The sequence below is a fragment of the Panthera onca genome, chromosome C2 (genome assembly GCF_046562875.1).
Source record: "Panthera onca isolate mPanOnc1 chromosome C2, mPanOnc1 haplotype 2, whole genome shotgun sequence".
NCBI lineage: Eukaryota > Metazoa > Chordata > Mammalia > Carnivora > Felidae > Panthera > Panthera onca.
Window position 1 is genome coordinate 80,021,793 of NC_138347.1, and position 24,649 is coordinate 80,046,441.

Below are 24,649 nucleotides of genomic sequence, written 5' to 3' on the forward strand. Positions count from 1 at the left end.
CCAGAGTGAAGAAAACTCAGCCGGAGGGTAGCTCCACACATGAGAACGTGGATTCTCTAATTTTGATCCTTTCAGGGACCTGTAGCACACCAGTTTGTCTTGCTTGGGCACAATCTCCCTGATGCCCCACCCAAAAAAATCATCCAGAGACACCCAGTTTTGCAAACCTTGCTGCCCCCTTTCCCTAGATATTCTCTTCCCACCTTACCAAACACTTCCTCTTTCTTCCCTTTACTGCCTCCCCAACTCTTCCTCTGCTCCCCTCACCCACCCAGAACTCTTCATCTGCCCAACATTTCCCATGACTGTCAGAACTCGTTTCCTGTCAGTTGCGTCCCCCTAAGCTTAGATACACCCCAGTGTAGTGTCCCTGACAAAGCAGTGTGTTATGGTGAAGCAACAGGCCAAGGTGTCAAAATAATTAGGTAATTGAAGCTGGGGAAGGTCAGGGTTTCTTCTGTCTGGAAAGACAAACACTCATACAGGCTAAACAAGGAAACCCATTTCACATTCCCTTGTCTCTCCTTCGCCCCTTGGCTCTGATCTCAATGTCCCATAACTACAATGGATCCTCTCAGGGAACGGGACTAAGAACTCACCTGACTTAGAAGGTGTGGCAAATTTGAACACCAAGGAATAGAACATTTTCAAGGTTTCAACACACCCCTTGTTTTTATCTTCCCTGTTTGTTTTCACACCCGCCCCACCCTAAGCTCCTGCTGGTGCAATGGCCCCAGATAGTGGCTCAATGCCATGGATGGGACATTGCTCAAAGGGGGCTGTGGGTGCCGAGGGCAAAGTCTCCTCCCAGGAAACCAAGCCCTCAAGGTCACCTTCCCTTGGCTCTTATTTGTTCATTCATTCAACACTCACCACTCATTAAGAGCCTGATCTATCTTAGAGATTGTGCTTGGAGCATGGGACGGGGGTGAAGAGAATGCAGACGTCAGTATGACGTGGCCTCTGTCACCCAGAAGCTCGCTGTCTACTGGACATACAGGCAAATATCATAGTCTGCTGTGATGATGGATGGGGCTCTGACTTAGGTCGGAATGAAGTTCCAGAGGCCTCAGAGGAGGGTGTGACCAACTTCCTGTGAGTCTCTAGGAACAAGTGACCGAGGAGGTGACATTTGACTTATAAACTGACGGATGTGTAAGGTTTCTCCAGACAAGTGAGAGGAAACAGGGCATTCTAGGCAGAGGAGTAGCACATTCAAAAACAGGCGAAGGAACACAAGAGTTCATGGAAACTGAAGTTGGCACTGTGCTGAGGGTCAGTGGGGATGGAGGGGAGATCATTGAATAAGTTGGTTGGGCAAGACTGGGAATGTTCTTAACAAGATGCCAAGGAGTGTGGCCTGTCCAATCACGAGCTCTGGGCAGAACAGAGATGTGAGCCGGCCCATGTGTTGGTGGTAGCAACTCTGGCCCAAGCACCTTCCTGCCAGGGATCCACACTCTCAGATTTCATCTCAGCAGCCTTCAGTTCTCTCCTCAGCCGGGAAGTAAGGCAGTTTCGGCCCCAAGCTCTTGACTTCCACTTGGATGACCGACTCCAGGGAGCCAAGATTCTCCCTCCCACATCTCGGCGGGCCATCCACATCAGGAGGGACAGTGGAGGGGTTAGGCAAAGAGCATTGCCTTCAGATAGTCCTGGTTTGGAACCTTGGCTCTACCCCTTATCAGCTCTTTTATCTTGAGCAAGTGACTTCCCTCTCCCAAAGCCTCAGTTTGCCCTTTGTAAAATGGGCTTGAAGGGTAATAATGCCTTGCTCATTGGGCTTCCTCACAGTAGCACCTGGAAGTGCTTCACCACTTGTGTCCACTGTGGCCCCACCCCGCTGGTGTTTCCTAGCCCTGTCACCTAAGACACCCACGGGACTCTCAACAGCACGGCCCCGAGGCCCAGGCAAGAGGGCGCCTGGCTTTTCCTTTCAGGATGGACACCCATGCACACCATAAACATGACAAAGAAGTCTGAAAAAGAAAACATGGGCCCTTCCGTCATTCAGGATCTGGTACTCAGACAGGCACGGCAAGACCTGTCACCCAAAACATCCACTCTCGTGACAAACACCATTTAGGCCCCTAGGTCTTCCAATCTTCTGCCCTATGTCCTTGAAACAAAAGGCAACTGTGTCTGGATGCCATACAGGTTTGGGGATGTTCCTCTGCAGGGAGGACTTAGGTTAAGAGAAATTAAACAGTTAATTACCTTGTAAAATCCTTCCTCGCAGATAGTGTGAGTAGAATAGATTCTTGATAAGAAAGCAATGCTTAGTGTTCATTTCCTTGTTTCTCATCGTGGTCTAAGTCATGACTGTAGGTAGTGCTCAATTAGCATGGATTTCCAACTGCTTTAATGGTGGCTGAGGCTATTTTGCAAAATTAAACCATTCATATCACTCCTCAATTTGTATATGTGTAGACTGAGATATAATCTATATGACAAGGGCGAGACAGATACATTTTCAACTAAGTAGGCATTAAAAGCTGGCGTAAAATAGTTTAAGTTTTCAAAGAAATAAGATTTAATTTAAGTTTTCAAAAGTAAATTAAAAAATCAGCTTTAGGGGCGCCTGGGTGGCTCAGTGGGTTGAGCGGCCAACTTCGGCTCAGGTCATGATCTCGCAGTCTGTGAGTTTGAGCCCCACCTAGGGATCTGTGCTGACAGCTCAGAGCCTGGAGCCTGCTTCGGATTCTGTGTCTCCCTCTCTCTCTGCCCTTCCCCCGCTCATGCTCCTTCTCTCTCTCTCTGTCAAAAATAAACAAACATAAATAAATAAATAAATAAATAATCAGCTTTACTTAAATAATTTTTTATCTAAAGTTTTGGTACCTTACAACTTATTTGTAGCTTCTTTTTACATTTTAATTAATAATTTTTGACATTTAAGATATTTTATAAGACATATTTTTGAAAATGTATATAGAAAGTATTTTTAATTGTTAAATTTTTTACATTTACTTTTATTTATATTTTTAATGAAAATGTATTCAAATTTTATACACTTTGAATGCAAACGAACAGTTTGTTTTATAATTCCTTAGATCAGCACTGTCCAATAGAACTTCCTGCTATGATGGAAATGTTCCACGTATGCTGTGTAAATGGTAGTCACTAGATATATGTGGCTATTGAGCATGTGAAATGTGGCTCGTGCAACTGAGGAACTTTAACACTAATTTTATTTTTATTAAATTTTCATTGATTTAAATTTAAATATCCACATGTGGCTGGTGGCTTTTAATTTGGACAGCACATTTTTGGGTCACTGAAAATGAAAATAAATCTAGGTGATAAAAGAAAAAAAAAGGCACAGGAAGATCTAAGAAAATAAGAAAGTTTGAAGAGAAAGAGAAATAAAGAGTGGTCTGCCTAGTTCTTTAAGACAGAAACAGTAAACGTGAACAAATTGACTCGCACACAGAAATACCTGTGTACGATTACGTGAATTGCAAAGAAAAGCTGGAAAAATAATGATAAGGTACAACAAAGACTAAACGAATGCTTGAATGTTAGTATGAAGTTTTGAGAACTGTATTATTTTGCCAAGTCTTAGCCAAACGTAATGATGCTTTTCATGGCACAAAATGGAGCAAAGTTTTCGGTAAAATTTCTGGATCTCATAGAAATTATCTGTGGTAATGAGGTATTGTAATGTTCTGAACACGGAGACAGATAAAAAGTAAAAAATAGATTTGTATTATTTGGGGTGGCAATTTCAAAATGAGACTATTAACTAAATGGGTAATAAATATGTAAAAAAAATGTGTAAAGTTTTAAAAAACAAATAATTTCCGGTAAGACGAGATTACTCCAGAGACATATTGAACAACTAACAATTATTATCTATGTCACTGAACTACAACTAGATGGGAAAGTAAGGATGTTGAAATTAACGTCATTGGTTTTACATGTCTCATGAAAAAGAACATGTTTGGATTTAAGCAGAAAACTAAGAAAGTAATTTTCAGCACTTGGCATTTATTTAAAAGACTGTCACTTGTATGACTTCTTTAGACATATATAAATAAAACTAATTTGGAGGAAATAAAGTTAGTTTTGAATTTAGCCCATCTCCAGTTATTTGGTGTGAATTATTCCTTGCTGTTAATACTGTTAGCAAACTATTACAACAAAATGGATCAACGTTTGACTTTTTTACCTTTAAAGGTGTATTTATCTAAAGAAAATGGCTTTGGGGCGCCTGGGTGGCTCAGTCGGTTAAGCGGCTGACTTCGGCTCAGGTCACGATCTCACAGTCCGTGAGTTCGAGCCCCGCATCGGGCTCTGTGCTGACCGCTCAGAGCCTGGAGCCTGTTTCAGATTCTGTGTCTCCCTCTCTCTCTGACCCTCCCCTGTTCATGCTCTGTCTCTCTCTGTCTCAAAAACAAATAAACGTTAAAAAAAAAAAAATTAAAAAAGAAAAAAAAAAGAAAACGGCTTTTCTAAATTGAAAACTACTATGTCAATATGCAATATGAGTTATATTCCAATAAAATGTAGTAAAACCAGAGGAAAAAATTATGAGAGAGGATACATATATAAATAATCCCCAAAATATAAAATCCATTTTCTGTCTATAATAGATCAAGGTATGGTTTCTATTAAATAAAACTCACAATAAATTGAGCAACATACTGCTATGTTCATTTTTTGCTATCATGTTCCAGCATTAAAAAAACACTGGAGAAAAACTTAAGAAATACTGTGGGCACTAGAACTTTAAAGACCTGTGAAAATCGTAATGTGGATAAGAGAGATGTATAATAATTTTCTGTATATGATCCATAACAATGCTTAAAAGCAGTATATAAAACTTACTGGTTCATTTCTAATCTAAGTATTGCTTTAATAATTTTATTAGCAATGCCAGTTGCTACCGTCTGAGGCAGGTGGGTGAATCGGATAATCTGGTGTTAAGTCCCCCAGGAAAGACCTGGAATTTCTTTCTGAGAGCTAAAAAAACAGGATTTCTGAAAGACACGCATCCAAGTCTTTAAGGATGAGGAAGAAGAATTTTTGGTTTCATCATGGTGATTTGCCCCTTCTTGTTGACTTTGATGCTGAGAACCCAGACTGCTGATCATCTGTGAGCTCAAAGATGTCTGGGTCTTCCATTTGCTGAGATTCTTGGCAAGACTAACTCCCAGAACGAACTGACAAGGAGACCTACCTGGGAAAGACAGGTGGTGTCTGGGGTCTGACAAACATCTAAAAACAAGACTAGAACTTTTCCTCACTTGGATTCCTTAATCACGGTCTCCCTGATTTGTAAGCTCTTACTCATTTTGAAGGGCGTCAAATCTGCACATCGGAATCTTTCCGCTCTTCAAACGCACGCATAAGGCATGTGATATGTGAGGGGCCTCGTGAGGTCTATCTCTCAGGGGAAAATTAGATCTATATCCATATCTGTCTCCGTCGCCATCTCCATATTCATATCCATAGCTACGTGTCCAACGTCTTTCTGATTTTTAAGTACGCAATTTCAAACTTGTTACCAGTGAAAGGCGTCTAAGCTGGACCCGTGTTTGACGACAAGGGAATGAAAAGAAGCAGTGTCTCATGTTTGGCTTCTCTGAAATGACTGCTGGGTCCGACACACCTTTTGTTAAGGTGTTTTTCTTTTAAGTATCTGATTAACATGACTTTTTTTTATATCATACAAAAACATAATACCATGATTATGGAAATAAAAAGCCACCCACAAGCTTACTATCTTTAAAATTGCCTATTTTCATTCTTTCCTTACTTTTCCAAAAAAAAGAGTATTTTTTCACAGTGTTGGACACGCAGCACAAATATAATTTTGTGTTCTAGTCTTTTCCATAAGCATCACACAATGAACAATACTGGTGTGGTCTTTAGATTGACCTCTTTGGATGGCTTCAAAGTGTTACTTTAGTGAATGTATTGTCATTTATATCAGCATTCCAAAATTATTTTGGGACACTGACATTACTTTCAATTCACTTCTATTATTAATAATACCTCTTGGGCCACTTTTCTACCATCCCTTTTCCTAGTCTTGGATTATTTTCTTAAAATAAATCTCCAATAGTGGAGTTGTTGGGTCAAAAGGAATGGGAACTTGATGGAATTGTTGATTGTTACCCTCCTTTAATTTATTTATAATCACAATCTCCCTCCCTCATTTAAGCAAACTAACTTACTAGTTCACCAACTCACTAATTATCTAGTTCAGTGTCCCAGTTTCCTGGTTTGTTTCTGTTCACATGCAACTGGTTCACAGAGTCCCTTATATTTGTTCCTTCCTGACAATGAACCTCTGGTTCACACATCTTCTTTACACAAATAAGTTGCAGTGATAACTTTTTGCCCTGAAGCTTGATCGCTTCAGCGATCTATTGTCTGGCTTCAAGGAATTCCCCATCTGCAAAAGTGTCCATGAGACACAGTTTCAGTGATTGCGAAAGAAGCGTACTGATAAGTCAGGTAAAGACTGGGCTCCTGGCCATCTGTTCTTTCTATCTCTTAACAATTAGGTCTCTGCCAAGGCACCGTGGGCTCCGCCACCAACTTGTCCCACCAGCTCTTGCCAAAGTGCAGGCAACCATGTGAACGTAGGCATGGGCACTTACCATACACCCACTCTGCCTTGAACTGGCCTAGATCCCACAAGGGACCCATTGGACACTCAGATGTAATCTTTACCCTCAAGAACTCTGTAGGCTGAAGAGATAAGATACATACGCTCTAAGAATATAGCTGAGAGTCTATGATTCTGTAGAGGTTCAGAAGCTATGGGTAACATCATAGGCTCTAAGCTGGGGCTGGAAGGACAGACAGGAAGAGAAGAAGCAGAAAGGAGCAGAGAGGAGATTCAGTTTGGAGGCATTCGTTTTCACCATTCGGTCAATAAAGCATCTACCTCATTCCAGGCTCTCAGCTAGGTTCTGGGCATCCACAGTGGAGTTAGGCGGCATCCCAGTTCTTTAGGAGATCTCAGTCCTGTGGGAGAGACGCTCACAAGAAGATCACCACAGTATGGTATAACGCATGCTGTCACGGAGGAATTGACAAAGCGATTCAATGGTCAGATCGGCCTGTAAAAGACAAAACGCCCCGTAGAACAGAAAACTTCCCTCCAGACCAAAGGGATCTGGACTGTTTTGTGAAGATCACATGAACAAAATGGGGAGGCAGCAGTGTAGAGTAGGAAGAAGACTGCTTTAGCCTAAAGACCTGGGTTTTTACCTGACTCTACTCCTACTTGGGATCTATGTGATTGTTATGATCAGGGTCCTCAAAGTCTCTGGGCCTCAGTTTTGTCACGTGTAAAATGAGGATCCGAATCCTTCCGCGGGAACTGCCAGGTGATTGAAAGAGAGAGGAGGTGATAAAGGGCCAAGTAAAAGAATTTATTATTACTGCTATCATCATCATCACCCTCATTGATATCATCGCATATGAAAGCACTTTGGGAATTCTCTGGCCCAGCACACAGAGGCAAAGTTATTGGTGTGGTAACTAAATTATTCCCACAATTACCTGTTCTTGTCTCTGGGCTCTTACTTACATCTGGAAACAAAAGGGCGTGGCTATGAATGAGCAGGCTTTATTCCTGCCACCCACCCCACTGTTTTTCTTCCTGTAGACCCCACCCTGCAAGGTCTCAGAATATTCACTTGCACATGATTATTAGCATTTTTTTTTTTTTATTTAAGGAAGTTAAATCACATAGCATACATGAAACCTAAGGATGTTTAAAGTGCACGGAGAGCTGGCCACAGGCCTAGGCTTCACCCATTCACCTAGGCATTACTGCGCGGGCCATTTATTTCACAATTTTCCCAAGAAAGTGTGGCAATAGCTCGAGATGACAGAAGTGACAGATGAGTCAAGGAGAGAGGTTGACTCAAAGGGAACCATCTCAACACCCCCTTAACTGGCATCCCTGAGCTCACTGGCTTCCACAGAGATTTATACTTTTGTTTGGATATTGCTTTAAGGAGATTAAAGGATCTGTATTCCTGGAAGCCTCCTTCCCTGTTTCTTCCCTGGGGGCCCTTCAGACCATGCTCCAGTTCATTCCTTTGTAATGAGAACTCACATTCCTTGGGAATTTATCCTACGCCAGGAATTGTATTGTCTTTGACACTCATTATCTTATTTATTCCTCATCACTACTGCACAGGTAGGATGGTTAACCCTGCTTCACAGATGAGGAAACTGGGGCATAAAGAAAGTAAGATGAGCGATGGTGAGTCCAGGAATACCTAGCAGGACCGGACATAGGTTGTCGAACTCCAGAGCTCATGCCTCTGACCATTCTGGAATTCTGCCTCCTTCAAGTAGGAAAGCCTGGAACCTCCATGTCACGTAACAAGCTCAGTCACCTCAATTGTGAGTCAAAGCTGAGGCCTGGCTGAGGATAGGCTTCTGGTAAAGCAGGAGCTAGGAAGGAGTGGAAATTGGCTGATGGGTGTTCTAGGCAGACTTCTTTCTGTGCAGGCAGCCAGACAAAGCCTGGCTCAGGAAACACGTCCTGCATAGCTCCTGCTGGTGCTTTGGGGTGGTCCATGGTGTACCTTAGCAGGGAAGAGAGAACAACATTTTTGGAAGAGGAAGAACCAAGTTGTTTAGTGACTCCCTTCAGATTCCACCTCCCCATATTCCTTGCGCAACACTTTTTTCCTTGAGCAAATGTGATGAAGTTTATCATCCCAAACACAGCTCCGATCATACTTTCTGCCATTATCGGAGAGCCTCCGATAATGGCCACAATCAGCAAACCTCCGAACTTTTTTTAAGTCCCACTTGTAAAAAAAGACTTGTTTGTGCATCCAAATGGATTTATAATATGTGTGCATGCATGTGTGTAAAACCATGCCAATATATTACGCACGTTATAAAAATAAAGCAAAACAGAAATTATAAAAGAGGTAAATATAAAATAAAGAATACAATGTATGCTAATCTTTATAGCATCATACTATCTTTTCTACCATCACAAGACATAATCAACACTCTAGGCAGAGTTCATCGTTAATAACAGTGACTGTGAACCCGTATTTCAAACACCCTTCCTGAGAATTTTCTTTCTTTCTTCTTTCTTTCTTTCTTTCTTTTTTTTTTTTTTTTTTGCCAACTGCCTGCTATATCTGATTAGGTCATCATTGGCTTTAACCCCTGAAATGTGGCCAGTGGGAAGCCAGAAATAGGACAAAAGTCAGCTTTGCCATTTTCTTGTCGTTTGCTTCATGCTTTGCAGGAATTTTTAAAAACCAGTTGTCCATTTTTTGTCAGGTTTTATTTAGTTACATCCAGGTAAGGAATCCATAAATTTCAGAAATCAGCTAAATGAAAACGGCAGTACTAACATCGTGTGGACCCTCTGGGACGCAGAACGTGCTCCCATCCTTCGCGGTAACCCTAGTTAGAGATGTGACATGACTCAGATGATGTAGAGATTCAACAAGGGTCCCATAGTCAGTCTACATAGAAAATAATAGGATTTTTGCACTTATTTTATGCAAATAAAAGTAAATATAAATGCAGATTTCAATATGATTTGCATATTCCCCTGGGAGCACGCGCTCCTCTTTGGAAACCCCTCATCTTACCAAGATCAGATTTGTTGGCCTTCCAAAATTGGTGACCTACTCTAACCATCACCCATCCCACCCGTTCCTATGATTGCCCGCTCACTGGCCCGACCGCTGGCACTGGTCATCTTCCTCTGAAAACCTTCTTCCCCTGGGCATTTGCTCTGACTGTTCCCTCTGTTTGGAACGCCTTGCTTTCCACTACTATCTTTCAAATTTTACTCATCTATAGAGGCTCACCTTGACCTCCATCTTCTGTGTGAAATAATAACGATATCAACTAACATTTCTTGACCTCCTACTCCATGCTGGACAATGTATTATCTCATTAACCTTCCCGGCAATTCCAGGAGATGGGTACTATTATGAGAAAGTTCAGAGACAGAGAACTGCTCGAGGCCACACAGCTAGGAAAGGAGGGAGCCAGAAACCAGACCCATGAGGACTCCAGATTCCCACACTCTTTCACTGCATATATGTTTTAATTTCATTTTACTCGTTCGAACAGGTAAACCTTACATTACACCCTCACCTTCTTTTGACTCACGGGGAGATGGAATTAGCTGCTGCCTCTCCAAGTTTCCACAGCAGCTTGTTTACAAATATCAGGCCATATATCACTGTTATGTGGACACACCTCTCATATCCCCTCATATACTGTGAGCTCTTTGGACAAGAGCCACACTGGATCCTTCCCAGCACATAGCAGAGACGGTAAAAATGGTCATTGAATGAATGGATGAATGGAAGAAAAAATGCATGGGTGGAAAACAAGCAAACAAAGGTCCTATGTTGGGTATGATTTCTTTAGACTGTAACTTGATATTCTCCTGAGGTACAAACTATAAAGGTATGTGAGTGTGGGTCTATAACACTCTATAACACTATTACAAATATTTCAAAATGGAAGCCAAGACTCCCATTTCCTAACATTTATAACAGCAGGTAAGAATTATGTTTTATTCTTTAATGTATGTTGACTGGAAGACAAAGACTTAAACTTGTTTTTATGTAATCTAACTTTCCAAACCACTGAGTGTAGTAAAAGCTGTCACCTTACAAACTAGCACTTGATATCTTAGACAACTGGAAAAAAGACTTTTGAGCAGACCATTTTAAAAAATATTTATTTATTTATTTATTTATTTATTTATTTATTTGGGAGGGGGAGCAGGGGAGAGAAAGGGCAAGGGAGGAGCAGAGGGAGAAAGAGCGAGAGAATCCCAAGCAGGCTCCACCATGTCAGCACAGAGCCCAACACAGGGCTTGATCTCACAAACTGTGACATCATGACCTGAGCCGAAATTGAGATCAGACAACCGACTGAGCCACCCAGGAGCCCCTTGAACAGACCATTCTAAAGTTGACAATAGTTAATGCAGTTTACAGAAGAAACTTTAGCTCATTTAATCCTGAAAATAACATGTGCATGCACACACACGTACACACACATACACACTCCCCACAGTTCAGGAATTTTTCTTACTGATTCAAAAGCTGAGACTTAAAATGGTGAAGTGACATAGCCAAGCAGTGATAGAGCCCATACCCAAACCTAGGCTTTTGGACTCAAATCCCTTAATCTTTCCCTACTCTGCTCTTAAAACACAAAACGAACCCTAGAATGTCAGACATTTGAGCTCTCAGAAACTCTTTGCCATGGGCATAGAATAAATCATCTCCTTTTCAGTGTTTTTTTCAAATGCTGTTCTGTGTAAGTCTCGGTCTTAGGACTGTGCATAGCAGGGAGGGACTAGTGGCTTCTAATCCCTAGATGACTAAACAGAAGCCCAGTCCATCTGTGATAAATATCGCTTCCAAGGGCCACAGGTGCACACGACAGAGCAAGCGCCTTTCTTTTCCGCCTCAGTGCAGAAATCATCATAGAAGCATTTCATCCTTCACTCGCTCAATTAATCCATCCTTCATTTTTGAATTTTCTTATTAATGTTTGACTGTGTCCTTATGCAGAGAGGCAAGAAACGGCATTCTGACTGATAAGGTGCATAGCAAAATGGACCGTCTGCCACGTTCCCACTGGAGTCACGGATGTGAGGCTGGTTCCTGGTCCTGAAGGGGCTAGAAGAGGCAAAGGCAGACCCCAACACCTCAGTGCCACCTTTTCCACCTCCCCCGAACGCGGCGTCCACACGGCAACCGTGGGCTCCCTTAAAGGAAAGGCCGCTGAAGCCATCCTCAAGTACATCACGTATATGAAAAAGGTAGAAGGGGAGGTAGAAACTAGATTTCATTTGGGGCATCCCTAAAGGACAGGACTAGAGGGAAGGAGTGAAATAGAAAGCACCCGGCTTTCTGCTCGTCTTCCTAACAGAGGTGGACAACAGAGAAATGGAATAGTGTTCTTGGTGTTATAAGAAGCATTCAAGCAGAGGCTGCAGCATCCTTCCTTGAGAGTGGTGTAGACAGTATATATTTAGAGAGTCATTGGTTTGGCTAGATAACTGCTAAAATACCCTCCAGCAACGGCATTTCGTGTTCCTCCAGATATTCCACACTTGAATGCCTTGGGAGATAGGTTCAGACAGAGCTCATCTGTTCCTTAATACTTGGCCACAGCACAACGCCTGCTGCCTGGTCACAAAGCATTTCATAGACAGCTGTTACCACCCCTATTTCAGAAGTGTGGTGAAAGGGGAATTCAGAGACAGGTGAGGGGCCTGCCCCCATGTGAGCAGGTCGGAAGAGGCCCCCAGCACCAAAGCTACCCAGCGCCTGAGCCTACACACTTCTCAACTGCATCTTAACTCGGTGATTTGCAGCCACGTGCAATAATCCCACCACCCCTGGGAACACCTTTGTTTTTCCCTCCTAGGTTATAAAGTCAGACAGTCTCGATGTTTAAATTGTCTTTGAAATTATGGCGTTTACAGGAAAGTAATGCTTCCCGCTGACTGTAATTGAAAAGTAGAAAATGGAATGAGCCCCATGGAAACCTAGGGAATTCTGTCTGGACACAGGGGCAAATAGGGCAAAAGTCACAGCCAAGTCTCCTGCCAGCTCGTCCCAAGGAAGCATGGGGCCGGTTTTTATAGAGGGAAAAGGTTGAGTTCCAGGATTGGGAAATGTAATACAGTTTGTGAAGGTTGCAGAGATTTAGAGCGACCAAAAACAGTGATGGTACAACTAGGAGTAATCCTTCCCTTGAAAGGTCTTTGCATTTCACAGAGGGGGAAACAGCCTGCCTTAGGAGAAAGCACGGACCTAGCAGAAAGCCTATGCCACCAATGACTTGCTGTGTGATCTCGGGAGAATAAGCAACCTCTCTGAGTCTCACTTTCCTCACAAGGGTGACATTTTTGCCCAGGATGGATCGGAGGACCAGATGAGATCATGGACACAAAGCACGTTGTATCTGGTAATACCGCACAAGCGGGAGATGCTAGGACGATCAGGCGCGTTTTCAGAAACGAGTGGATGTTAGATTTATTCTCTATTTCCGGAAGCGGAAACCAAAGCACAGTGATGTGAAAGGGACAAGGGTCCTGTTCCATAGTGCTGGGACCAAGAGAAGAGGGCTCCCTGCATTGAGAAGACTTCGGTGCCTGCCCACAGCGTGGTACTTTCTTTCCTCCTGAGAACAGCACCATTAGATAACAGCGCAGGGCAATGCCTCCGGCCACAGAGATTTCCTTCTGCCTGGCTACTCCAGGCACACACATCCTGGGATGGACTCAGGGAGACGGTCACTTTCATGTCAACTGGGGAACTCCAACGCGTACCTTTCTTCTCTCCACCTCTGCTGTGCACCCCCACTCCTCACTCCCTGCTGCTGGCAAGATCTCCGCTACTGGGCAAAGCTCACGACTTTCGATGCTACCTTACATCAGGGGAATCATCTCTGGCCTCTCTCCGGTTCTCTGTCCTTAAAGACTGTCCCAGCCATCACCTACCCTTTACAACAGTCCATTCTCCCTTCTGCTTCTCTCCCAGTGCCGCCTCTTCGGTGAAGTTCTCTAATCCTGGGCCTCCTCCACACCCCCCAACCCCCCCCCACCCCCGCCGACCATCATCTTTACCTCAGAAAATGAAATAAAGAAATTCGAGTGACTCGTCTAGCCACATAGCAGGAGCAGAGAAGCAGAAAGTGCAGAAGCCGTCATAGAATGATGAGTATTTCTGCGGACTTCTGGACTGCTTCGTGCTATCTGCTGAGCTTCATGAGAGGGAAGATAAAAACGTCTGAGTGGTGCCGTATTGTCTCCGAAAGCAGCCAGCGTGAAAATGGGGGATGACTTCTGCCCCCCCCCCCCCCCCCCCGCCACCCAAAACTCAGGGTGGATCCTGGCTCAGGTGCTCAAATGTGACTCTGTAGCTGGCTGGGCAGCCTTAGGACAGACGCCTATATTGTCAGGACCAGTGAGCTTCAGCCGTCCCTCCCGCACCTCAGTGCCACCCTCCCCAAGGCCTGGGTCCCCACTCCACATCAGCCCCCTGGATACACAGCAGTGTTTACTGGAGGCGCTGAGCAGGGAGCCAACGGGGCGCCTTCTCGGGACGCACAGCCCCCTGGCAGCACTGAGCTTAACAAACCCCAAATTCTGTACTCTTCAGCGGGCCACAGGCCTGCTAGACCAGTGTGTGTGATGAGGGAGAGTCAGGGGGAGAGTCAGAGGGAGGCTCTGATTTAATCCACTTTACGTATTAGGTATCTGCCTGAGATTTCATTAGGAAAAACAAACAAACAAACAAACGAACAAACAAACAAAACCAGGATCCGCTATAACTACAAACAAAAAATAGTGGACAACCTTGAAAGCCCCCACCGGTCTCGCCCAGTGTTTCTCAGGCTGGAACGCACCTCAGATCTCCCGGAGGGCTGGATGAAACACATATGGCTGGGCCCCTCCGCAGGGTTGCTGACTCAGAATTTTGGGGTGAGGCTGATATTCTTTTATATTTCTTTCTTTCTTTTTTTTTTTTAATTTTCTTTTACATTTATTTCTTTTTGAGAGACAGAGAGACAGAGCGTGAGCAGAGGAGGGGCAGAGAGAGAGGGAGACACAGAATCGGAAGCAGGCTCCAGGCTCCGAGCTCTCAGCACAGAGCCCGACGCGGGGCTCGAACCCATGAACTGTGAGATCATGACCTGAGCAGAAGTCGGACGCTTAACCGACTGAGCCACCCAGGTGCCCCTCTTTTGTATTTCTAATAAGCTCCCAGGGGACCCCAATTTTGCCATTATAGGGGATGAAACTTAAGAACCAGGATCTAGCCCAAATCTCCCCTCAGAGCCAGGAAAGGAGATCCCTCCAAGGTGGCTTAGCAAGTTAGAGATGAGCTACAGTACAGCCTCTGTCTCTGACAGCGCCTTCCCCGCTGCTCACCCCCACACTGCCTCTTCCAGGGCTTGTCCAGCATACCTGCTCTCGCACAACAGGGTCCTGGGTAGAGAAGGCCGCTCTGACATGGGCTCTCAAGCAGGTTTACCCCTGGGACAGTGATCAAAGGGGAGCATTCCAAACTCAGAGCCCGTGCCCAGCCGCCTGTGTCCCCAGTTTGGAAGTTGTATCACACCCCCAGCACATCAGGATGCGAGCTCCCCCAGACTTCACCCGTTTGTGCCTCCAGTCTTCAGTGAGCCTTCCATGATCGCATTCCTTTGTTCTTTCACCCAACATAGCCTTACTGAGAGCTTCTAGATGCTGGGCACTGTCTGAAATCCTGAGATCCAGAGACTTCTGAGAGACAGGCTCTTCCCTGCCTTCCAGGACTTCCCAGGGAAGAAAACTAAGCCTAATTGAGTCGTTACCTTGTGAAAAGCAAGAGGAGGGTGCCTCAGGTGAGTGAAGAAGAGGAATGGGGAGGGTTTCGTCAGGCAGGCAGGAAGATGTTAACAGACAAGGGACGAGGGGTAGAGAAGCCATGTTCAGTGTAAGAATAAAATAATAAGAAACATTTATTGAATATCCACTATACATCAATTGCTCGCCATACTTCTTTTATCCCCACAACCATGCCTACAAGAGGTGCCATTATTAAATTCTCACTTCCAGATCAGAAAGCTGAAGGCCTGAGAGGTTCTACAACTCATCCAAGGTCACACAGCTCCTTAAACTTAGGTTTTCTGACCCCAGAACCCAATCTCTTCACTAAGGTGGAGACAGCTCAGGATCAAGAAATCGTGATAGTCTCTGACCTATTTATTCTCTCCATTTTACAGCCAGGGAAGCTGAGGCCTGGAGAGGACCATGACCCTGTCCCCTCTAGGAAGCAACAGAAGCTCGACCAGAAGGAGGAAGTCTTCCCCAGACCTCCATCATGCTCCTGTAGTCCTGCTTCCTGGGGCCAGAGTAGAGGCCTCGCAGCTGTGTTGGGTGCCAGATGTCATCTCAGTCACCAGGCTGGAGGGCGCCTGAGGACCCTGCGGTCAGCGCCAGGCTGGCAGCCCAACCACCACATGGGCATCGTGGGCACCGGGCAGAGGGACTGAGTGAAGGCAGCACGTGCGGTGGAGAGGACAAGAATGCAGTGACTCACGCTCCCATTGTGGCATTGTTCTCAGCTGTCCGGAGGGTATCCCAGCCTGGAGGAGGCAGCTGCTATCTTCACTTCAGGAGAGTCACTCTTGACCAGCAGCCGGCACAGTAAGCGCAGAGGAGAGTGAGTTGTGGTGTCCCCGGGAGGCACTGGGCACAAGAGATGCTGCCCGCTAGGGAGATAGAAAATGGCTCTCCTCCGGGCTCTGCTGTTGCCCTGTCCACCGCTGTGACCTTGAGCATGATCTCACCTGAACCTGATGAGCCTCACTCTTCTCATCTGTTTATGGGCTCCAGGTCTTAGAGATGGGCAGTTTGGCCAGTAGGCCAATGCATTAAAAAAAAAAAAAAAAAAAAAAAAAAAAAAAAAAAAAAGAGTTTTGCAGACCTAGAGAATTCTACACATGTGATTTAGTCTGTTTGGGCTTCCATAACGAATACCACAGACTGGGTGACTTAAAAGGGACAAAATTGCATTTCTCACAGTTCTGGCAGCTAGGAAGTCCAAGATCAAGGCACCAGCATGGCTGTGTTCTGGTGAGAGCCCACTTTCTGGTCGACAGCTAATGGCCTTCTTGCTGTGTCCTCACATAGTGGAAGCCCCAGTGGATCTCTCTGGAGCCTCTTTTGCAAGACCACTAAGCCAGTCATTGATGGGAGCTTCTCTCTCATGACCTAACCCCCTCCCAAAGGCCCCGCCTCCCAATGGCCTCACCTTGGGGGGTATGATTGCAACATATGAATTTTGGTACTATTACCATTATTAATGGTGATATTGATATCATTGGGCATTCTTACAGAAAACATGGCGGTAAAATGTTAACCTGTCTCCCTGAAGTGGATGTTTGAATCCTTTGCACGATTGTGGTCACCCTTTTATAAATTAGAAATGACTGCCAAATAAGATATTTTAAAAGAAAAGTCGCATCTTTAATTCAGCCAGGTTTGCCATGAGGCAGACATACTTCAGTGAACAAGAGAGGAAGATTTCTGCCTTTGCAGAGCTCATGTCCTTCCAGGAAGAAACAGATATTAAAGAATGCAAGAAACATGAAGAGTGTCTTTGGAGTTAGAAGGTGTTATAAATCTAATGCGGAACCACATAGAGCAGCAGAAAGGAGGTAGATGTTGCAGGTTTGGGGTGAGGAAGAGGGACTTGAAGGTTGACATATCAGTGGTTGAAGAAGGGCTTCTTGAGAAGGTGAGCAGACCCAAAGGAGAGCCGGGAGCAAGGGAGCAGCTAGGTGAGAACAGTGTGCCAGGGAAGAGCAAGCGAGTTACTCTAGGAACAGCCCGGAGGCCAGGCACGGTGACCGGCAGGGGCCGGGGAGAGGGAGAGGAGCACGATCAGAGCCAGGTCCTGCCGGGCCTTGGATGCTATTTTGAGGACTGGAATTTCTCCCTGAGAGAAATGGACACCAAGGCAGGGATTTCAGCAGAGGAATAAAATGATTCCATGCACATTTCAAAAAGGTCATTCTCACCTTGGAGTTTCGAATATACTGAGAAGTTCAAGGGAAGAAGCTGAGGAGGCCAGGTAGAAGGCGATTGCAACAATTCAGGAAGGGATCGCGGCAAAGGGATTAGATTCTGGATATGTATTTTAACGGCGGAGCCAACACAGTTTCCGTAACCCAGATTCACGCTCCAAGTCTCCTTCCAGCCCTAAGATCCTCTGACTGCACTTGAATCCCAGCGTCACCTTCACAAACCACCGGGGTACTTTTTAATAGAAATGGAAATTCTCTGAATGGCTCTATTTCTTAACATGAATGTTAAGCCCACGTGGAAGCTGTGACTTCCATTCCATGGCCCAAGGTTTCTGGCGGTGATGTTGACTCAGCCCTGTTCCATGCCCAAGTATAAATACAGCATGAAAGAAATGAGAAAGAAAAAGCTATCTTTCCCTCCATCAGCCCTGCCAAGCCCAGAGGCCATCTCACAGGGACATTAGAGAGGCTAGAAGTATGAACAAAAGAGAAGAGGGTATACTCAGGGATACCTGAGGAAGAAGGTATACTCGCATTTGAAGTGTTCCCCTGAGAACAAACTCCATTCGTGTCACTGTTTCTGACTAAGGCAAGTGTGTATGATCTATCCCCTGGACAACCCCTATAACTGGCTACCTGGGCCCCCTGACCCAGCGATCCTCCCCTCAACCTTCCCTCCACATTGCCACCAGAAATGCAGTTTCCTTTGTGGCTCAGTCGGTGAGGCATCCGACTCTTGATTTCAGCTCAGATCATGATCTCAGGGTCCTAAGTTCCAGCCCCACACTGGGCCCTGGGCTAGGTGTGAAGTCTACGTAAATAACCGAACAAACAAATAAACAAAAACTCTTCCAAAAACAGACATGCAGTCCCCAGGCACAGCGAGGATGGCACTGTCTTGCTCTTGACCTGTTCTGGCACACAGGCCACAGCTTTCCGAAGGACTCTCCTCCTTAGAAAACCACCCCTGCTCTCCCAGATGCTCCAGTCAGTGATAGAGGACATCCGGTTGGGGCAGGAGACTGAATTCAATTTTGAGCCATGGCATTCTCTTGACCTCAATTCCACCTCGGCGGTGCAGCCTTCTTCACTTCCTGCCCTGATTGCTGTGCAGTGTTACCGTGGGCTGTTAAACAGCTGCCACCTTCCACCCCAGACCTGGATGCCATCCAAGGGCAGGTAAAAATATTCCTCCCTTCCTATAACTTGTCAGAGGAGCCTTCTGAAAGAAACATGGCCAGGAAGTAGACAGCACCACCATGGCCCATCACCAGATGGCCTGCTCCCCTCCCATCTCCCCCGCTATCAGTGCCTTATTCTTTGAAACTGGTCACCCTGTTGGTTCTTCTCCCCTTAACTGCCCCTTTCAACACTTCTTTTTCAAAATCTGGGGCTGAGAGTTTTGGTCTGGAAGCATGGAGGGGCACAAAACATTTCAATGGGAGGGAACTCAAAAGTCACCTCTTTTTTCTAAGCCGTAAAACTCTCCCCCCTTTACCTGCCAAACACACCTGATCTCGATCCCCAACATATACAGTATATAAAGTCAAAGTGCCTTTGGATGAAGAGGGGGTGCAAGGGCCTAGTTTACTTGCCCCCCTGTCCCCCAACGCTCAGTGGCGCAGAGGCCAAGCCACCACTCCTGTAAGCCCCTAATTTGTTCATTTTCATTTGAGAAATGATAGCTGTTGAGGCCTAGAGGCTTATCCCAAATCCTCCAGTGAATCAAAAGAAGATTAGGACCTTGGTTCCTGGAGTTCAGCTCAGGAGGTTTACAAGGCTCAGACATTAGGTCATAGGTACAACGGGCTCCGTGCCTTGACTGCAGCGGTGGGAGAGCTGTGGCAGTGGCATGTGGGAGTCCCCTACCAGCACCCAAGGCCAAGGGCACACACCTGTCAGCTCCGCTTTCAGTGAGTCCATGTTGAAAGCTTGAAACTGGCCATGGTGGGAAACTGGCAAATACTACAAATTAGGGTTTCCCCTTTCCCCGTGAGAACGGATTATTAGATACCACAGGCTGGGGCGTACGTAGGCAGACTGGTCTACCAGGTCCTGAAATAGGAGCTTCTTGTGGAATGTGACCCTTGCTTTTCAGTCTTTAAAGATTTCAGGCAATAGTCATGAAATGTGAACCCTCAAAGAGAACTTTGGGATGGTCTCATCCAGGGAAGTCGGACCTAAATGTCTAAACAACCAGTTGATAAGGTGAATGGGCCAAGCAGCTGGGTGAGAGGACACAGAGAATGATGAGGAATATGTAGCAAAAAACCTAAAGGCATCCCAGTAACAACAACAACAACAACAACAAGAACAACATGTTAGTTTGCCAGACCTGCCATACCAACAGCTTGAACGACCTGTCCTGGCAGAGGTGCTTGTTTTGAGGGCTGTGAGGGAGGGATCTCCCCCAGGCCTCCCTCTTTGGCTTAGAGATGGTGATCTTCAAACTCACGTGGTGTTCTCCCCGTGTGGGTGTCTGTTTTATACAGACACCAGGCACATCGCATTGGAACCCACCCTAATGATTTCATTTTAACTCGATTGTCTTCGTAAAGACCCCATCTCCAGATAAAGTCACGTCCTGAGATATAAAGGATTAGGACTTCAACATACAAGTTTTGGGGGAGGACACCATTCAGTCCTTAACACGCAAGCAGGACAAAAACAAACCTGAGAATCACAGCTGACCTGCTAACTTCTCTGATTCTGGTCCATTTGCTAAATTTTGCAGATGTGGCAACTAAAATTCTAAGAGGGAAATAGGTGACTCTCCGAAGGTCATGGGGAGAGAACGGCAGAGGCAGGCCTTGCGATTCCTACCGGGGCCAGTCTCTTCCACTTACCTGCCTCCTCTGATGGGAGGTTATTTTACCCATATGTATGTGTGTGTGTGTGTGTGTGTGTGTGTGCAATTTCAGCACCCTTGGAGAGCTGGTAAGCAGCCTGAGGGTCTGGATGTATCTGGTGCCACCTTCCAAATTCCCCATAGCCTAGAACATGGGTGAAACCCACAGCAGACACTCAGGGAATCCATGCTGAATGTTCTCCACTTCACACTCTGTCCTTAGCAGAGGTTCTAGGTGCTCCTGGGCTCAAGGCTAATTTCTAATCCTTGAACCATGGCTTGGCCTTACCCACTTGAAGGCCTTTGTCTCTCAGTAGTGCTTTCTTGCGACAGACAACACAGTAAGCCTAGAGAGACCTGGACCAAGACTTTAGGGTCCTCCCACTCTGGTTGATAAGAACCGAGAGAGCAAGTCAGATAACATGGTTCAAATCCTGGACCTGCTGGATCAAACATCTGCTACAGTGTGACCACTTACCCTCTCCAAGCCTCATGTTTCTTCCCTGACAACTGGGGACTAATAACACTTAGCTCACTCAATAACTCATTCATTTGTCTTTCAACCAAGCAGTCTGTGTGGTAGGAAGCTCCCTATGCACTGACCTCATTGCAGTGAAAAAGCCATGGCCCCGGTCCTCTTACAGCTTACCCTTGAACGAGGAAAGCAGATCACAGTCATTGTTGCAGTCTGCGGTCATGCATGACAGAGCAAGTACTGGAGACTGAGGAAACGTGCCATGGGAAAACCTAGGCAGACTGGGGCCCAAGCTGAATCTCAAAGGGGAAGATGCATCCAGGTGAAGAGTGGGGTGAGAGGTAAGTGACACTGAGGGAGCAACAGGGATCCAGAAAAATGTGCTGGGCGTGGGGATTCCCGTGTCCAAAGGCCTAGATGGGAGAGAGTATGTGGGTGAGAATTAAGGAGATAATGACACCGTGTATATGGAAAATGCATCATGTAGTGCCTGGCCCATAGTATATACCCAATAAATGTCACTTGCTTTTTTCTTTTAGTAACACACCTATATATTTTCTTTCCTGAAATTCGAGACCAGAGATGTAAGCATATCGAGTTATAGGACTCTAAAGTTGCTGACGCCCATGTTCTCTAGATCTAAAGTATTCTAAACAAGGCATAGTTATTTATTGGAAAAGCATGCATTTTATTTTTCAGATGCATGGGAGAAAATTGTTGTCAGTATATCCATGTGTGTGTGGTTTTTTTTGTTGCCACATGAAACAATCAGTCTTCCTTTTCCGCGTGAGGAATTTACTACCTGCTGACTTGAGTGAACTCAAATGTTATTGTAGTTTCCGTAGTGTAGTGGTTATCGCGCTCGCCTCACACAAATGTTATTGTTTGTTCTATACCTTCTAATTATCTTCACACACCTCTCCCTCTTTGATCTTTCTAGGCTGTTCGCATCAGAATTCTCAGCCCTGGTGACTGGGCTGCAGAAGCTTTCTAAAGCATCAGACTGCAGGAAACCCACTCAGGTACTCTGTTAATAAAAACAAGAATGGGAACAACAACTTCCAGTGCCTCCGTGTTGTTATTTGTCTTGGAATTTTTTTCGTAATGTATGTGCCTGCAGAAAATACATCCCTTCTTTTTTCATGGCAATGTTGGCTTATATTACACAAAACAATAGTACCATCTTCTCTGCTTCACCATCTGGTAACAGGATACCAGTGTGAATAGAGAGGGGGTAGAAAAACCAAGAAAGAATTTGATAGGCATTTAGTATTTTTCCAAGATATTCACGTCCACATTGAATGTATTCCTTCTTTCCTCCCGTCCTTCCTCCTTGCATCCCTTCTTTCTTTCCGTCTTTCCCTCCTTCCTTCCTTTCTTCCTTCCTTCCTTTTTCCTTCTTTCTTCCTTCCTTTCTTTGTAAGTAAACCATCTCAATGATCATTTCTATTTGTGCGGTACTTTGCCAATTATAATATGCATTGCCATTTTTTCTGCTCTACACTATTCTATCAAGAAAGTAGTTCTTATTTTTATCACCATTTTCACCTTGCAGTGACATAAACTTGTCCAAGGTTGCATAGGTTGTGTGTGACTGACTGAATTATCACTCCAAATTCTGGCTTCTATTTGTCAGCCTGGCTTTCTTCTCCCCTTATATCCACCCAGACAATCTCTGAGATCTCTTCTAGCTCTGACACTTGGTAGAATAAAAGCTGTAGGAAGGTGAGACCTTGCCTGTGTGGTTCAACATTCTATCTCCATCACTTAGCACAGGGCCTGGAAAGTCCAAGGAGCTCAATAAACAATTTTTTGTAATTAAATTGAAGTCCATGGCCTATATCCCTTTTACAGCTTCAAGAGTTAATGCTGAAGTGATTACTTATTGAGTGATGCTAAGCTAAGCAGCTGGTGCCCAAGAAGGTGACAAACTAAACCCCGTGGGAGACGTAAGGGTATACAGAGTTACATATAGCTGGTGATGTGGGGGTTGGGAAGAGAAGAATGGTGGGACATCCCCTCGCTTCCAGTCTAGTGTCTTCCTTTCCCTAAAGACATCACTATAAGATACTGGAGCTCTGATGGTTTCCTATAATTTGGTCTGAAAAATTCACTGGGTTTTTCCAGCCTGGTAGTACTTCCTCCTTAACTTTTTAGCTTCTCAAATTGGTAAGCATTGAATTTCGGTTACAAAATTAGTTGCTTATTGGTATGACACATTAAACTGATAATGTACCAATGAATAGTCTCATAATTTACACGGCGTTTTCACCAAACCACCCTTTTAGAGAGAAGGAAGGAAGATCGGTGGAGGTAAGTGCTTTTCCCAGATCACACAACTAATAATTTGTAACACCATATTCAGGCCTTCTAGCTCAATATGCTCATGGCATTCCATTATGACACTTCCATTGTGACATTGGTACTGTCTACCAAACAATCCGTGAAAATGATGGGCTGTAGGGAATCAGGGAAACCTACCTGCTTCTACTCAGGATTTTTCCTGTATTCGTGATGAATTCCATGAACATAGCCCACTCTATACCAGGTCCCTCTTTTAATTCCTCCTTATTAGATCCGCAGTGGCCAGTGTTGGTTGTAGCAATGTCTGCGAATTCGTAGGGTAGAGTCACAGGACCTCTCTCCTGAGCACCATCCCTTCTTGTCACCTTTATGAGAATGTTCTCCAGACATGTACCCTCAGCATATAACAAATGAGCTCATCATATTCCCCCCAAAGTTTCTCCTTCTTCTGTGGTCCTCAGCCCTGTTCATAACATGCTCTCCTGCCTAGATGCCCAAATTAGTAACCCAGAAGTCATCCTACACTCCTCTCCTTCACTTTCCTTTCTCCACCATCTAGCCCTTAAGACTAGAGGTTAATTCCTCCTCTGAAGACTTTCTTCAATCTGCATCTACTTCCTGATGGTAGTGCCACTTTTAAGTCCCCATCAGGTCCCGCTGGGTTTCTGCAACAGTCTCCCAACTGTTCCCTTCTACCCCTGTCTCTATAAAAGGAAGTGTGTGATGTCTGACTGTGCTCTATACTTCATGAAAGGAAAAGGCCAGAGCCAATGTAAAACACCCTATAACCCTTTCCAGGAACAGACAGTGGACAATGCCATTGTGTGTTTGTCCTCCCGAGCCAACTTCCTCCCCATCTTGCTCTATTCACATTTCCTTCAAAGAAGGAACCACACTGCTGAACAACAGTTGGACATTCTAAAGTAGGACTCTATGCCTGGTCAATAGAAAGTGGCATCCTGGCCTAGATCAGAGGAAAGATCACAGGAAACAGCCCCTAAAAGGAGGCAGACTTGACCTCAAAATATATTACACCTGCCTGCTGCGCAGGTGCTGGGCTCCCCCCGGGGCGTCTCTCCACAAATGTGCCCCAAACATTTGCCTGCAACCTTCCAAGGTAGCTCACAATCTACTCTGAATCTGTCCTTTTGCTGCTCTGTCCACAATCTCTTGCCCTCCGTGGAGCTACTCCACAGCAAGGGCCACATGAGGAGAGAGCACCCGACATGAAGCCAGAAGGCTCCTAGTGACCATGGCTAACTGCCTTCACTGCTTAGAGCCTATTTCCTCACCTGGTAAATAAGGATAGAGAGCCTCACCAAACTGATGTCCTGAGTCACAGAGAGAATTAAGAATCACGTAACAAATTGAGGTCAATGTCTGAATGATGTTGGGTAGACACGGATTGTGGAGTCAGAAGAACCAGGGTTTAGGTCCAAGCTATGCTGCTTAGTGTC